The sequence below is a fragment of the Scaptodrosophila lebanonensis genome, unplaced genomic scaffold (assembly GCF_003285725.1).
Source record: "Scaptodrosophila lebanonensis strain 11010-0011.00,11010-0021.00 unplaced genomic scaffold, SlebRS2 tig00000024-arrow-pilon, whole genome shotgun sequence".
Taxonomy (NCBI): Eukaryota; Metazoa; Arthropoda; class Insecta; order Diptera; family Drosophilidae; genus Scaptodrosophila; species Scaptodrosophila lebanonensis.
This window is the reverse complement of record NW_022060538.1, coordinates 3,869,201-3,885,756: the sequence shown is the minus strand read 5'-3', so window position 1 is coordinate 3,885,756 and position 16,556 is coordinate 3,869,201. Positions and strand designations below refer to the sequence as shown.

The 16,556-nt window shown below is 34.8% G+C and overlaps 1 non-coding gene across 1 annotated transcript; it reads left to right on the top strand.

Moving 5' to 3' along the window:
- Positions 1–1,221: 1,221 nt before the first annotated feature.
- Positions 1,222–1,388, top strand: LOC115622069. The gene has a single exon (XR_003995325.1). It is a non-coding gene; the product is annotated as a U1 spliceosomal RNA (small nuclear RNA).
- Positions 1,389–16,556: the final 15,168 nt, after the last annotated feature.

Sequence of the window (16,556 nt, the reverse complement as noted above, 5' to 3'; positions counted from 1 at the left end):
CATAGATTGTTGCGGTTACACAAAGACTAAATTGGCTTACTCCATTCAAGTTGGAGTTAACTTAAGCCAATTACCTTAATTCTCACATGAGCCTGCTAAGCAGAGCTCAAAATGTAGCGTCTGTACTCAGGGAAATGAATCAAAATGAAGATTTAATTTACACCTATTTGTACTTTGAATTTTAGTGTTGATTTTACATTTAGAACGCATAATATAGAAGAAAAAAAACGAAATTGAATCGTTTTAATTAGGTATTTCGTACTATACAAAAGTAATTTAGAAATGATTTTAGAATGACGTACTTTTTCTACATCGGCCCTAAAATAAAAAGCCTTTTAAAGCAATTTCATATAAGCTTAGAGCTATGTTGTAAAAAATTATTGTTAATTACAAAAATATATCGTAAAAATGTAATAAATAAAATTATAATTTAAAATATGCAAGAAATTTAGTTTTGTGTATTTGCTCGGATTTGATTTTTAAGAACTTTCAACTTTCCAATTAATCAGTTCTTGCAAGAACAGAGAAAGAATTTTTAAATTATTATACTATATACAGGGTGCACCATCTTTTATGTCGGTATGTAAACATTGAATATCTTTGAAAATAAACAACCGATATTCAAGTATGAGATATTTTTATTTAATTTGGTTCTGTACAATTTCTTCAGACTTATTTTTTAAACAACATCAATATAGTCAATCGGTTCACTAATGACAAAGTTATTCAATATTTACATACCGACATAAAAGATGGCGCACTCTGTACTTTGTCTACTAAATTGTTAACGGGTTTTCTATATTTCTATTATTCAAATATTTCTATATTTGTGATGTCTGATATTTTATATTGCTGATTTAGAAATGCTCAGTTCGGTCTACTAGTACAGTAAGTTTGAATACAGCATAAAACAGTCTTTTGCGAAGTCGGCCTCTTTTCAGTTATATTGCACCATTAAAGATAGAAGTCCTTTTGTTTTGTTATTAATGGTTTCGGAGTTGAAATTGTATATTGTAGTTATCGTTGAATATTTCAACTTAGTAGTTAAGTGTTTAATATTTCTGCAAGAATGTAAAGTAATGAATGTATGTGTGCCCTTCACAAATATAAAAATATTGCATACTTTCTGGTGGTATACATTGCTTTTTCAGGCTTCTTGGAATTCCCAACCAGTATGGTGGAATTTTTGATTGGGACTGACTAAATAACAGTATAATATTCAAACTTACATGGCGTAGCTGTAAACCGTGATCACGAAGACGGTTACGCCAGGGCGAGGCTTGGTCAGTGCACCTTCGGTCAAGTCGACCTCTGTGAATATTTCAAACTGAAATATTTCATACGTCCAATTTTTGGTAGCCGGGACAAGCATTGTCGCATTGTCCCGACAAAAAATAATAAATATCGAAAGCTGTTTCGAAGTGAGGAAACAGGAAGTACAGAGGTTTGTGGTTTTGAAGGACAGACATAATAAGTAGTTGTAGAAGGGATTTATCAGAAAATAAAGAAAAATAATCAAAGTAAAAGAATTGAAAGAATGGAAAAATATATGTTTCTATACATATACATATAACACATCGTAAAGTTATAAATAATAAGAATGCATATAGAATTGTTAGTTTTATTTATTTAATTAAAATGATTTTAATGTTAGAGAAATAAATAATGCTCACATGATCGGCTAAGAAGTAAATACTTTATCCATGGAATGCATGTATGTTAAGAAATGCTTCCCAAGTTATCTTTGCTCCCTAAAGAAGATCAGACGCCTGAACTGTATTTCACGCATCCTTAATGAAAATGTTCGCCTTTAGTATATGTAGATATTTCAGGGTTCTAGATTGACACTCATATACACGTTTTCTCTTCTAGAATGAAAAATGAAAGTTAGTCTAAAGTTTATGTACGAACGACTAAAATTATATTACAGACGTAACTCAAATACTATTTGTTTGCAGCTGCACAAAGTTTCGGCATCTTATGGCTGCCCAATTGCCCAATCTACTCTTCAGTATACACATACATATGTCCATCATAATTGAGTGGCACCCAGATAATTTAGCTGTAGCTTAAACTAACCGGCAATTTGTGCACAGCACATACATCCATCACAAATACACACACACATACACACATAGAACTCACAAACCGAAACAATTTGCAGCGTAAAGCACCAACACACGTAAAACGTAAATTGATGACAATGACTCTTGTGTAATTATGCGAGTTGAACAATCGATAGACGCACGGCCCAATACCCAACGAGACGCACGCACACACCTACGAGAACTTACAACCATACATACAGGACCACTTCATGTTTTCACACGCTCTGCGCTGCCATGGTAATGTACATGGACACAAAAGCCCATATACCCAAAAACCCACACGCATCCTCACACACACGTCCTCACACACGCACACGGCTGCTAAGCGACGACAAGTGTTTTGTCTTAATGAACACGCTCAAATTTGCCAGAGCTTCTAATGAAAACGATAGCCGTTAATTTGCTTCTCAAATGAAACGCTTAAGTTGGCTAAATCTCAGCATATTTGTAATAATATATTAACTTATATAACACATGTGTGTGCATGTATTTGTGTTGAATGTTCTATCAAGGAAGAGAATCTTATTTGTTTTTTAGAAACAGGGGATGTTTTAGTTTTTTTTTTTAATTTACGAAAATCAAAAAATGTTGTCTGGTTTTTTCGGGTTTTTAAACCGAGGGACTCGAGTTCCGGCAGTAATCTTTAGATTTTTCGGTGTACGGCCAATCATCAGAACAAGAGGAAGGGCCCGTATTTTATTTTTAATTTGTAATACAATTTATGTATATAATAAGAAATCTTTATTTTAATTAATATATAAAATAAAATGAAAAGAAATAAAGCCCATGAAAAAATATTTAAATGTAAATACTACTACCTGGTATTAGCCAAGAAAATTCATGCATTTTAGTTATATGAGCGTAGTAGTTTTTTGGATATTCAGAGTTGGCCATCTCGTTGGCCTTTTCCAAACACAGATTTCTGCTTTCCCGACCCAGCTGATTCATTTCTTGTCTGGAGGGATGTGTGGTCGCCTGCAATGCAGATTCATTCTATGCTTGATAACCCAGTACCCATATCAGATTGACACTTACCTGCTGGTCTAACTAGTTAAGAGATCTAAGGTAGTCAGTGATAATTCTGGAGTTGCCTTTATAAGAATTAAGTGCCTCTCGCGTCGCTTGGCTGTCCGAGTATATTTAAATCATTCTTCCATCGTTCCATTTTTGTCATGTGAAAATATAAACTATTGATGCATTAATTTAAAATATTATTTTAATGTATTATTTTAATGTATTATTTTAATGTATTATTTTAATGTATTATTTTAATTTAATAGTTTAATATGTCAATTTTTTTTCTGATATCAAAATTGATGTAATATTCAAAAGAACAATTTTTTAATTGTGGAATATCGAAAAAAAGTGGTTGTCTTCTTTAGCCAAAATGATGAACAGAGAACTCATTTACCTAAACAAATACAAGTAATATAAAAATGTTTTTAAGTTTTTTATATATATTCTGCTTGTATAATCAATTATATTTATATTATGTGCCTTATTTATTTGGTTAAAAAACTCTTTATGTGGTCAATTTGACATAAATTACCTAAATTAAAGACAACCGCACAATATATTAATTAACCAATGGGTTCTTTTATTTTCGGAATTTGTAAATAAACATTTCAAAATGTTCCAGAAGCAATTGATATTTGTGTTTCGCATTGTACGATAATTAATGCTTTTGTTATTTCAGTCAATAAAAAATAGCAAAATTGTTTTAAAGTCGATTAAAAGCTACATTTACTTTTTGCCCAAACAAAGAGATTGAGAGTTAGTGCAAATAAATAGTTTTCAGTTTGTTTTCATTTTCTTAATTCGTGCTTTGAACATGTTCGATTAAATGTTACATTCATTAAATGATTTGTCTTGCAATCTAATGGATCTGAGGTAGTTTTAAAATTACAATCAATTATTCTAAATTCAATTAAATCGCAAGTACATCAGATTAGTAAGTTTAAGGTTCCATAAACCGAAAGGTAAATAGTCAAAAGAGTGGCTTTATCGTTAAAAGACAGTACAGTTTGACCGCAAATTTGTGGGCAGTGACTTTTATGTCAATTACAATTATCCTGAAAACGCCGAGTTCATTCTGGCAATCACAATGCAAATTTGTTGCCATCAATTAAACCTATTTTTGGTGGTTAAAAACTAAGTGTACTGCCGAAGCTTCAACAGCTGCACATTTACATTTAAATAAGTTAAAATGCGAGCGATAAAGTGAAGTGCTGGATTAATAACTCGCCGAGTTTTCCTCTCCACTTACTCCTTTTTACGAATAGCCTGCTTATGCAGTTAACAGAGAAGTTAACTTGTCTGTGGAGCACAGTTGAAAAATTGTTTGAGGAGCTGCAGTCACGCATTGAAATGTTGGCATGAAAGGATGCCATTTATAAAGGCATTAATCTGAAAATGCCTTTCATCGTGCAACATTTGACAGACTTGCTATGCAACCTTATCAAGTGTGCCGATGGGGGGCTATTAACTTGTCTGGGCCAACACAAACACGCAATCATTTCTCTTAGTGTAGTGCAATATACAGTTACTGCTCTCCAGCACTGGCCAAGGCATTAAAATTTGCATTTCAATTTACGCCACTTACCAATTTTTCGCGCATCACTTTTTCCAGTCTGTATCTCGTCCCTCAGAATATTTAATAATTAATGAATTACGCATACGTCATGATGGCACCTCACATTAAATTCCATTTTGACTCTTATGTTAATGCAGTTGAAGTGTAAGTTAAAGCTATGCTGGCCACCGCCAAGTAATTGTTGGCCATAACGTTTTTTTATAATGTAATTGTTTAATGGGAGCGCATAAATCAACGCTTGGGCCGTTTACACAATTTAAATTAGTTTTTAATAACAAAAATATGTATCATGGCAAAAATGTATTGTGGCCGGACAAACATTTTTGCAATTGCCTTTCATGTGCAGTTGTTGCATTTTTTGGCCAGGCATGAATGCTTTGTTATGAATAAAAATATTTTCCGCCTTTTTTTTTCGGTGCAAAATATAAAACTTTATTTCAAATTGAAAAAGTTTCATAAATATAGAAATACTCGCACACACAAAAATGAGCAGAAATAAAGTTTACCACTCGGCTAAAACCCATTTTGCTAAATTTTTTTTTTTTTGCGTGAGTGTGTGTATGTATTGGGGGGAAAAATGTGCGGCGGCTTAAAGTTTGTTGCTACTTTCTGCACTTTTATGTCTGCGGCACTCGATAGCAGCCATGGAAATATGTATATAGTAAGTATATGTAGCGATGCGATAGCGAAATGTTTTTAGTTATGTTGCCAACTTATTTTAGACGTTTTGCACATAATTTGGTTGCGAGAGTGTCTGTGCGGAAAAGAGGAAGTGCTTTGATTGTCGCTGTGGTGTTGCGCTAAAATAGGTAATAAAGTTGAGCGTAATAAAAGCGTGTCATATTGGTATTTTATATGGTATACCCAACAGGAAGTGCTTATATAAATATTATGTGCGCCTGTTAATACAAAATGTATGAGTGTGTTAGAATTAATTATTCCGGCTTGTAGAAAAGTTAATACTCGTCGTATTTGAAAAAAGGATTAAACACAAACTTAGCTGATTTTCCTTGAAATGATCAGTTGAGAGAAGAAGTCCACTAGTTAGTTTATAAATATATAAATAGTTATAAATATTAACTAATAAACCTTTTTTTAAACAATGTGGAACTCCGACGGCTTTAACAATAGCTCGCATGTGTATCTTTGACTTTCTCGCGACCAATCCTAGACTCACATTAACATTGTCATTTAACGATAAAACATGAACACAATATAATAAAATAGTTAAATAACTGCTCTACACATATTAAATATAGTTTTCATATTGGAATACAAGACAATTTGACTTTTTTTTTATCAACAGATAAGAAACAAATAGCTATAACAAATCTATCATACTTTAATTAGTTTTGCTTTAATTAGTTTTGACGTATGAATTAATTTTTGTGGCTTGCGTTAATTAATCTGCAAGTTTCACTTTGACAAATATCAAAAATCCATTAGGAGTTGATAAGCTATTTAACAGTCTTAAGGGTTAACCACAAAATGTGCGTGCAGTGAGTAATGGGAACTATTAACATTTCCTAAAACGTCTAATCAACGTCGCGACGTCGTGCGGATAAAGCTGCCGCAGTTGAAATTTTTTCAAAACGGACAACATCTGTAGCATACATTTAAGCGCAGGTGTGCAAATGCTTGAGTATTTTAGCAGCCCCTAACTATAAATATATACGAAGGGTGATAAAAATACAGTCACTTGAAATTGCATTTTTAGAATATTTCCGCACATTTCTTTTAACTACTCTGGCGCCTTCATTTGCATAACAATTGAAATGTGTGCAAAAATGCAAAAATGCCTTTGTGTGTGTGCATTTCTATTTACACAAAAAAGCATTTCATAATTACATTTCTTTGTTAGCTGCAAACTCATAAATGCGTTAATAGGACTTAAATGCATTTTATTTGAGCTTCGTTTTTCTGTGCCTAGTTCAGGCCCATAACCAAACACGCACATGCACATACACATACATTTGTGGGTCATACACACACACAGACACACAATATAATCGAATTACCGCGCATATCCTGTTGCAGTGGCCAACACATGCCTAGGAAGGAAGTCGCATGGCTGCCCAGTCCCGGCGAATGAGGCGCGGGTGGATGCTGCCCGCCACAGAAACAAATATTGCTGTTACACTTGCGGCTATGGAATTTAATTACAAGCGCACACATGTACACACTTACTTACATAGCAGTAACGAATTTGCTATTGCCATGCATACAAACACAGTCACACACATACACGTGCATATGCGGTTGGTTGGTTGTGGTTGAGTTTTGGTCGAAGCGGCTTTTTTTTTGTTTTTTACACTCACTTGTATTTTTGTGAAAATTTAATTAAAAACAAACTTGCAATTTTAATGTCGATGCTAGGCAATGAAATTTAATAGTCTATTAATTTAAATGGTGCCACGTCAAAGGCAAATCGAGTTACTTTTTCGATTCTGACGAGACTTTTTGGCATAATGTTTCATTAGTATTTATTTGTAACATTCCATTCGTATTTAGTCAAATTGCTGTACATTTGTTTTTGCAACATGTTATTTTTCTCGAAACTTTGGAGATATTTTGTGTTCAATTAACTATTGTTTGTTAATTAACAGTTATGTAATGTGGCGCCCACTATATTTCAAATTGATTTTTACTGATTTAAAATAGAATTTCAATCAAGTGTACTTTTTAGCAAGTCAACTGCATATTCACACACCAGGGAATACACCTCAAATGCACGTTGCAAATATAAAATAAATGGCTAAAAAGAGTGCTGCTTATTGCAATTGATTTCAGCCAGTGGATTGTCAATAATAAGCCATGAACCATTAAAATTAAATTACTATGGGGGTCTGCGCTAAAAAATATTATATGCATTTATAATTAGTACACTGAATTATTGCTTATAAATACCTAGGTGCTAATAAACGTATTAATAAATAAGACTCAAAAATCGATTTCTAATTATATATTTTGTAAGAGAGATTTGCAGATTTGTAATATAAGTGGATTTGCGTCGAATGTAAATAACGCAACGAAAATAACATTAATGGCATTAAAATGTTTATTCTTAAATGGCATTGCAATTCCAGTGAACCGTAAAAATAAAACCCGAGGATCCGCACAGCTGGCAAAATAAATAAACTGACTTTTTTTTGTATTTGCACAAGCATGCAACTAGCAGTGGGGCTATTTATACATGTATGTATATATATACATACATATGTACATTGAAAGCATGGGTACAAGTCTCTTTTCAAAGATTACTTTAATATAGAAGAGAATTTTGTTAAATGAATTCTTTTTAACATATTTAATATGTTCTTTTTGGTTAAGTTGTAATTAAAATGCGACGACTTTAAATCAATAATTTCTTTATTTGATTCATCAGTACGTATTCCATTGGACTCCGAGGCAGCTTCGAACCGTCAATGGATGTAATAGTTGACCATTTTGTGAAAGGCTTCTATTCCCTGGAGGAAATATACTTAGAAATTAATTTTTTTCGAGTAAATTTGGCAATTACCATGCTCAATATATTAAGATCTGGTGACTATAGCAATGTTTTGAGCTATTTGTAGTGGTTGAAATGCAATTCTTGCATCAAATGGTCATTGATTTTTTTTTTAATTTTCTTTTAACTAAATTAACATTATTTTTATAAAAATGTCTTTGACCTTTATTTATCTTCGAAATCGCCGAGAAATCTGTTGCCAAAGTTGTTACTCAAAACATACTAATTGACACTTTCAATTTTCTTTTAAACAAATTAATCCTTTTCCCAAAATGCCTTTGACATTTTTGTACCTTCGAAGTAGTCGAGATATCTGTCGCAAAAGTTGAACCTCATCTTCAACATGCTAATGCTGTGGAGTAATGGAGACTTAGCCCTCACACTAATATAATTTAGCAAATATCTTTTATTCATATTTAATCCACTCTATGCCAATTCCACGCATACTAGTCCATTCAACTCAAGGGCCAAGGCTGCATTTTCCGCCCTACTGCTGTGTCACACAGGCAGGAAGGCAGGCAGTAAGTGGGAGTGAGAGACATCGAGGGTAGGTACTTGGTAGTGCCTGCTGCTGACATCTTCAGCGCCATGCGGCAGTGCCATGTAATTGGCATTCGAGTCAAGTGTAATTTTGTAGCCAACTTGGCGTTGCACTCGACGCCTGCTCCTACTGCTGTTACTGCTGCTGCTATTACTGATGCTGCTGCTGGTGCTCCAGTGATGCTGCTGCGGCGTCTACAGTTTATTGCGGTAATGCAACAAGACTGCCAGCTAGTCACCTCGTTAAAGGTAATTTTGCACAAATAATGCTCATGACTCTATTCGCTATCTCTTGCATTTGCACTCTCTCTCTTCCCTCTCTCCTATTGCTTGCTGTCCAGTTTAGTGGCCCTTTCGCACTCGATCTGCGTTTCCGCTTTCCTTCCGTTTACATGGCAGTAGCAATTTGATAGCATACTTTTGAGCGCAACATGGCATTGTCCTCTGACCTCGCAGCGCTAATGTTGCGGCCTTTAAGCTGACATTTTCAATTGTTGCCTTGATGTCGTCAGCGGCATCATTGATGTCATTGAGCTGACTTTTGGCGGATATCCAGCTGCGTTGCACTTCCAGCTCTTTCACATCCTTTCCCATCTCGGCTCTTCGGCTCTCGGTTCTTGGTTCTCTGCTGCTGTTGCATTTCGGTCTATTGATTTTGCAATCAAAGCTGTTTTTGTGCGGCGCATCCAAGTGGCTTTATCAGAGCTATGTGCTTGGTCATGCCTAATTTACATAAGTGCTTTGCGCCGCTTATTCAGCATGTTTCGAGCTTGCTTCAATTTCTTTCGCTTTACTTTTTCTTGAACTTTTTTTCCGTTTTCTTTTTGGCATACTATTCCAATGTAATTCAATTACTTAGTCATTTGTCTTGTCAGCGCACTCAAATAAATCATTAGACGGGTGCGCGCGCTGCACGTTTACAAACAAATTTATGGCTCTTACCTGCCATTTCGTTTCCTTGCCGTTGATTACATTTCAGTTCGCGTCGCTCTGCCTTTCATTAAATGGCTGATTGTGTGTAAACAATAAATCCACTACGACAATGGCAATCGAACATGCATAACAAGGAGCATAAATGAGCAGAACAACATACAGTGGCTCAGCCTTACTACTTTGTTGAAAAATAAAAATGCACTTTTAAGAATAAACCTTTCTTTACTTAAGATTTGCATTGAAATTTTTTATTGATGCTGGCTGGGATGAAAAAAATTTAATATGAAGAAAAGTACTTTTTATTTTACTGTTTTATATAATTTAGTTGAATAAGATGGGATTGCAAATAAAAATTTTTAAAAATTGTATTTAGAAATATAATCGTAGGTGTATGTATTTATGTATAGTTAGTATGTTATTTGAGACACACTAGTACCTTGAAACGATTGATAGTTTATGACAATATTTATAGTTCTTTTGATCTTTGTTGATAATTGTACTATCGATGCAATTCAAGTTTTAAACATCTTCAAATTTTGAAGTTCACTATTCAAACAGTTATTCCCGTAATATCAATATTTAAAGTAGAGCAGACAAAAAAGGGGGAAAAATATTTTACAATTATAAAAAAGGAACCTTCGAAGTGCATTAAACCCACGTCCACTGTAAATATATTTTAATATTAAGTTCGATATTGAATTGAAATGGAATTAAAATATGTTAAGACACACTGTAGTGAAAAATTTATGGTAAAAATACTTAAATCTAGTGTAGAAGTTGTATTATATATCCCAAGTTGATCCATTTAATCTTGTACTTTGCTGAAGCTTCGACTCGTTATCCAAGCTGCCACATCCAGAGACGTTGATAGACCCAGAAACCAAAATTACCACTACAATTAGGTAATAAAAAACTGAATGAACTGAGGAAACTGAGTATATCTTAATACAATGTTTAAATAAATACCTATCCACTGTGCAACGATGCAGTGATGACAAGAATGAGTCGAAGGAGAGACTAACGAACAGAAAAATCTATAACGTGGCGCATTTGCTTTAAGTGTCAACACTCGACATTCAGCAGCTCGCCACCTTTGCAACACTATAGCAATTTATTTTAACCCAGACGAAGTCGCTGCTTTGTTTTGCTGTTGTTTATTAGCTCTTTGCATACTTTGGCCACTTTATGCGCTGGCTCCTAGAAATCCTAAGCCGCTTAGGGTTGCTATGGCGTCGCTAATCCCCTCAACCAACAAAAGCAACTGCGGCCACCTCATTGCCAATAATAACAAAGCTTACAATTTTACGCGGAATATGTAATGAGCATGGGTGGCAGCGCAAAACGTTAATAATGTTAATAAAATGCACAATGATTATGGAGCCAGCTTAACTCTCCCATTCGTTAACCAAAGAACTGCTGGCCAACTTTGTTGCCGAACTTACAAGCTGTAGCTTTGGTCTCTATGGATTTGAATAGCTTGCGCTTTATTTTTAATAATTTGTTCTAATACAGACACGAGGCAACAAAAAACAAAAAGAGAAAAAGGAAAAGGTTTAGGCCACAAAACTTTTCCAGCCAACTGAGTGCAACAGCAGCAGAAAAAACAAGTCACAAAAAGGAAATTAGAAAACGCTGCCGAGGCTTTTCCGACCAAGCGCCCACCAGCTTCTAACAAGAGCCGCCAATAGTTGAGGTGCCGAAATTGCTTTAATTGGGCTAACGAAATAGCTGCCACTTTTCCCCCGCCCTGGATCGCGTCTCCATTCCCATTCCCATTATCCTTGCCGCTGCCGTTGCCGTGACGCTTTGTTTGTTTGTTTGTCTGCTTGGCTGCTCCCATCGCCTCGCTCGCTTGTTGGCAGCTTGGCAGTTTGGTGGCAGACTCAAAAACTGTTTGGCGCTGCGGTTGTTGTTTTTCGAATTTTATGTGCTTTTTGTGTTTGCGCGTTGAGTTGGCAAAAAGTGCTCTACCGCCCACCCCACTCCACTCCCCGCCCCTCAAATAGTCGTGTGCGTGCTAATAATCGATATTATTTTGTTTTCTTACACAACAAAGCTTTTCAGCAGCTTTTCAACTCTGCCGCGTCGACAGCCGTTGGCTTATTGCTAAGCCGGTCACCGGCACGTTGTTAAATTTGTGATATGTCTGACTTTAACTAAAGCATATATCATGTCTGCAGATAGGAGTTACGGCAATGCAAACAAGTCTTAAGCGTAAAATTTTAAATAACCATCAATCAAGTTAACGAAATGTGCCATTAAATTGTACACTATGTATTACTGCTTTCGAATCCAGGACTTTCTTAGTTTTAAAGGCTTGAGGAGGTAACAATTCCAGGTCAGCCGTTCGAAGTTCTGTTCTGTCTGTACTGCCAACAAAGCCTCTGAATAATACAAAAATACTTATTTTTAACATCTACTATATTTGATCAAATAATCAAATTACCAAAGCTACAAGCTACGGTTTATTTATAATGGTACTAATAATGTACTCCAAATATATACAAATTAAAAACATGTTAAACTAAAAAAGTTATTTCACAAGGATTTTTAGTATAATGCAAAACCTTTGTTTAGAAAATTCTTTAAACATGTGATTTAAATAAGTACATAATGTTCTTTTCTTCTTAAATTCTTAATGAAATACGATTTATGTGATTGATTTGTGGCCTCTTTGCCTTGTTAAAATAAATTTGCAACAGGAGGAGAACCCTTGGCCGTTTTGAGACACGAAAAGACAGAGATTGGTAATAACTTGGCAAATAAAATTCATTGTACAGTTTTGTGTTAGGCTTTCTTATCTTTGTAGTGTGTGGGTAGAAATGGTGTTTGTATTTTTCCATTTTTGTTGCATGGGCAGAATTCGGAAGGAGTGCACTTCTTGCTACGCTCTAACTTAGCTCGCCGGATATGGGGTGGGGTTCTTACCTCCTTCTGCCATACTACACTACCACAATAGTTTAAGTGCACATTAATATAAAAAAAAAACCAACAGTTCAATTGACAATAAAAATAAAAATCCAAAGTTGAAGAGTAATCGTGCTTGAAACCCTACTGAATTGGATTGGATTTGGCAATATCTAGTGAGGAGCATAGATGTTACTTGCATCCTCGTCTGTACCCACCCGACCATGGCAATAGTAGTTGGTTAGTTATTGCCCCATAGGTTAATTATTTGGGAAAAGCATTATTTAAATTTTTGGCGACGGACCGAATAAATATTGCTTAGCTATTCATATTTCCAAAATTCATAATTATATTCATTTATTCAAAAACAAAAACAATTACATATTATTTCATTATTAACAACAAAAAAAAGTTATAAACCCTAGCCTGATTGTATACACAATAGAAAACCAAGAAAAGAAAAAAAAGGTATTTATTTCCTTTAGTACTTTTAAATTTAATAATGATAAGACACATGCATAGTAAAATATCTATGAAATATAAATTTAATGTTTCATAATCTTTATTTTTTTAGTTGCTTGGTCCAATGCTGACAATCTGTCACAAGTTATTGGTGCTGCTGGGGCAACGCTTTCTTGTACCTTAGGCGCACAAAGAAAGGTGATAAGATAAAGTATTGTCATTTTTCGATTCAGACTCATATTTTTTCCCTTCCTGTTTGGTATACTTCTGCCCAAATAAAGGTGATAAGATTAAATAAGAGATGTTCATTCGGAATATGGAAATCCCATGTTGTCATCTTTTGATTCGGCATAACATTTTATCTCTTAATTCTTGGTGTACTGTTGCACAAAGAAGCTGACAGCGGGTGGACAACAGCAGTGGCAGCAGCATCACCTACAGCATCTCTCGACCCTCCTTGATTACCTTTAAATTTGAGCTCATTCACTATTTTTGTGAGTCAAGTGCTTTTTACCGCAATACCAACGCACCTATACATTTATTCCAAATCGTAAGTAACTTCTCTGTCCACCGATTACAACCAACAAATATAAATCTTTAGATATTGACAGTAATGCACAAAAAGGCAAAACTTTCACTAAGGAAACCTGATAATGATAAGTAATTAAGTACAAGTATATCAACCCGAGACTCTGTGTAATCAAATGTTGACGACGAATTTGATAATTAACTGATATATATCAGAACAGTCCTTTTTTCACATCTTATTATCCATGCATTTTTTCATATACTGCTTAGTTGGAGTTTCAAACCTTTTTCCCTTTTACAGTTTGTTTTGCGATTTTAATTGCATTTGCATCAGTTATAAAGGACAGAAATCAAAAACATAGAGAAGGGATACTCTCTGAGCTATCACAAAAAGTTAACGTGCTTTTACACACACACCCACACGCACATCACTTGCATTTCTTTTACACTTTTGTATTTTTTGTGTTGTGAAGCGCTTATCACATTTTGCCTTTTGCTTCCTGTGAACGTTATCCTGACCTGGCGCTATTCTCTGCGCTTCCTGTGCGCCACCCTATGCCACATATAGAAGCTGAATGGCAGCGGCAGCCGAGGCTGCATATGTTGGCATTTATAACTGGCATTTTACATTTTGTTTGCCTTTTTTCATACCATTTCGAAACTGCTTTAACAAAATGCTTACTTAATGCTGAAATGCCTCCGGTCATAAAAACTGCCATGGTTAGAAGATGCATTTGGTTGGGAGAAGGGGGGCGAGCGCTGCTCGGGCATGTGCAGAGTTTTTGACTTGTTTTATGTTTGCATGGGTGGGCAAGGATTAGACTTAAGTTCGTTAGGTTTGAGTTTGCGCCGCCTTGCCTGGAGCGGCAACTTATGACACAACAATAGGCTGTTGCATAACAAAGCTAGGGAGCAGCAACGACAATAACAGCACCAACAAATGGCCATGCACAAAAATCTAAATTGAATTTTTTGTAAGCCCCTTCCTCATCCATTTCCATGCAGTCAGTGCCTTATTCGAGGAGGGGAAGGCAATTTATGCAAACGCAGTTGCTGCGGCTCAGTCACGTCCTGGGGTAGAAATGTCATAAAAAGTGCTCATGGCAAACATTGTGTCTTGGCCTCTGTTTGTTCTATATGGGCGCCATCGGGAATTTGCGCCATAAATCATTAAAGCAAGCCCAGTTGTATGCACACATTGAGAATGTTATTAAAATGAACATCGTATGTATGTTTTCAATAAGTGGAAAGTGCATTGGAACTTGGGGTGGGAGAACGACATCTACTTGTAATAGCTTTGTCATCTGAGATTGATAGTATAATAGATTAATTATATGACGACTATGAATAGAGCTTCTGCTTTGTCTCCTGATTTGTATTCCTTAATCACACGTTTATCTTGTATTATTTTATGTTATAGGTAAGAGTAGTATGCTTTGAATACCTGTACCTGAAGGGTTATGATAGCTAGTTGGTTGAAACTTTCTGGAACTTAGGTTGCTTCTACTACACTTAACCTCGAAGCATAATTTGTACGCATTGTCTAAAGAAGTACTTCAAGATTCAAGAATTTTTTACCCGTATTTTTTGGTGTAGCCACACAATTTGCTTTAGGCCTTAGAACTGCTATATCTACTTTACTCGCAACTAACGCTATTGTAACTTTTTTTCTTAAATTCTTGCTTCTTCCTGTCACTGCAAAATGCAAGCAAGACGCTTTTTGTCAACGTGAAATGTCAACGCCGCTGGCTTGTTATTTTTGCGAAGCGGCATTGTCATCATTAAGCCACATAGGGCTGCCTTGTCAAGGATAATCGACTATGGGATACTCCGTACTATATTTTAATCATTTCATATTAGACATTAAAATAAATTTTATACGAATATCTATGCGAAAAAGAATTGTTTGATGGTTTGTTTTTAGGCATTTTAAAAATGTTAATATGTGCTAAATTTATTTATAATTTAAATAAAATGGAACTCTTGTTGCTTATTACTATGTAAAACAGTTGTTGCTGGTCTTAGAAATAATCATTGAGAAATTTTGTTGTCGTGAAATTATTATTGGTTAATGAAAAGTAAGCATATAGTATTTGATATAACTTTCTAAAGATAATGAAAAATCGTTCTAGGAAGTAGAAAATTGTATTGGCACTTACTATAACAAAAAAAAAAATATATAATTTTTATGTGAAATGCGTTCGAAAGTTTAAATAAGCTAATATGCAATTTATGTTAAATTTGTTGAATAAAACAGACGAATTTTGTCGGGATATATTATGAGTTATACGCTTGGGTCGCGTAGAAAAAAATATTTCTATCTTGCGTCTGTGCGAATATGTTCGACAATGAATGGTGTTGTTGCACCAGGAGTGCCAATTAATTTTGCTCGAGTTACTTAAATGCTTCCACAATGAGAATTGATTATGAAAGTATTCAACTGATGATTACAAAAATAAACATTTGCGCAATAAAGCATGATCTTTGTAGTGCAACGAGTGTGTTATCAGTTGATGCCGACTACAAATGGAGCTGTTTTATTTTGATTTAATCACTAAATGTATAAACATTCATTTGTGGTGATTCATTTTAAGTGCATTAATATTTAGTGATGATAAATAAATTGATTGTGTCTTTTTGATTTGAAACAAAACAGAGCGGATTTGCAAACGTTTACAGAAATATAGAAAGATTTTATAGAAATGGAAATCATAGGAAAATAAACAATTATATTTTTTTTGCACATGTTACACACTTTGACATATAACTAATATACTTTTCAAAACTGTTTGGTACACGATGTAACTAAAACGATGCGCAGCTCAAGTAAAAATGTAAAAAGATAGCGCGCAAAAAGAAGAGTTTTCATTTGCGCCATCTCTGTCATTTTTCGTTGAGCTGCGCTGAGTTGTTATTGCTGCTGTTGGTGCCGCTGTCGCTATTACTGTGTGTACTTTGCAACGGAAACGGAAACGCA